We start from the raw sequence: 1550 nt of genomic DNA on the forward strand, positions 1-1550 counted from the left end.
CAGCGGAGTGTGCGTGATATGAATCTACCTGGCAGATTAAAACTGTGTGCCGGACTGAGACTCAAACTCGGGACCTTTGCCACTCGCGGGCAAGTGCTCTATCAACTGAGCTACCCAAGCACGACTCGTGCCCCGTCCTGACAGCCTTACTTCTGCCAGTACCTCGTCTCCTACCTTCCAAACTTTACAGAAGCTCTCCTGCGAACCTTGCAGAACTAGCACTCCTGAAAGAAAGGATACTGTGGAGACATGGCTTAACCACAGCCTGGGGGATGTTTCCAGAATGAGATTTTTACTCTGCAGTGGAGTGTGCGCTAATATGAAACTTCCTGGCAGATTAAAACTGTGTGCCGGACCGAGACTCGAACTCGGGACCTTTGCCACTCGCGGGCAACTGCTCTACCAACTGAGCTGTCTCCGCAATATCCTTTCTTTCAGGAGTGGTAGTTCTGCAAGGTTAGCAGGAAAGCTTCTGTAAAGTTTGGAAGGTAGGAGACGAGGTACTGTCAGAAGTAAAGCTGTGAGGAGGGGGATTGAGTCGTGCTTGGGTAGCTCAGTTGGTAGAGCACTTGCCCGCGAAAGGCAAAGGTCCCGAGTTCGAGTCTCGGCCCGGCAAACACTTTTAATCTGCCAGGAAGTTTCAGTGGGCTATGCTGCTTCTAAGGCCGTCAGTAATTGCGAAAGTGTTGCCATTGCAGCATTTGTGTACGAACTGGCATCTCGATGATGTCCCAGAAATGTTCAATGGGATTCATGTGGGCGATATGGGCGGTTAAGTCATTCGCTCGATTTGTCCGGAATGTTCTTCAAACGAATCGTGAACAAATGTGGCCCGGTGACGTGGCGCATCGTCATCCATAAAAATTCCGTCTTTGTTTGGGAACATCAAGTCCATGAAAGACTGCATATTATCTTCATGTAGCCGAACATAACCATTTCCGGTCAATGATCGGTTCAGACGGAGCAGAGGACCCAGTCCACTCCACGTAAACACAGCCTACACCACTATGGAGCCACCATCAGTATGCATTGTGCCTTGTTGAAAATTTCGGTCCATGGCTTCGTGAGGTCTGCGGCACATTCTAACCCTACTGTCAAGTCCTACCTACTGAACTCGAAACTCATCTGACCGAGCAACGGTTTCACAGTCGCCACGGATCCAAACGGTATGGTTACGGGCCCAGGAGAGGCGCTGCAGGTGATGTCGTGCTGTTAGCAAAAGCAGAAGCGCCGGTCGTCTGCTGCCTTAGGGCAAATATCACCGCACTGTCCTACCGCATACGTTCGTCGTACGTCCCGTATTGATTTCGGCGGTTATTTCATGCATGTTTCTTATGTTTTAGCGCTGACACCTCTACGTAAAAGCCGCTGCTCTCGGTCGGTAAGTGAAGGCCATTGACCACTGCGTTGTCTGTTGTGAGAGGTAATGTCTGAAATCTGGTATTATAGGCACACTCTTGACACTGTGAATCTCGGAATATTGAATTCCCAAAGATTTCCGAAGTGGAATGCCCACGCGTCTAGCTTCAACTACCATCGTGCGTTCAAAG

General features: G+C 50.0%; 1 non-coding gene across 1 annotated transcript; it reads left to right on the top strand.

Annotated features, from left to right (window-relative positions):
* The first annotated feature begins 541 nt into the window (after window positions 1-541).
* Window positions 542-616, top strand: Trnas-cga (transfer RNA serine (anticodon CGA)). Its single transcript has one exon. It is a non-coding gene; the product is annotated as a tRNA-Ser (tRNA).
* Window positions 617-1550: the final 934 nt, after the last annotated feature.

The sequence above is a fragment of the Schistocerca gregaria genome, chromosome 2 (assembly GCF_023897955.1).
Source record: "Schistocerca gregaria isolate iqSchGreg1 chromosome 2, iqSchGreg1.2, whole genome shotgun sequence".
In the NCBI taxonomy this organism is placed as follows: domain Eukaryota; kingdom Metazoa; phylum Arthropoda; class Insecta; order Orthoptera; family Acrididae; genus Schistocerca; species Schistocerca gregaria.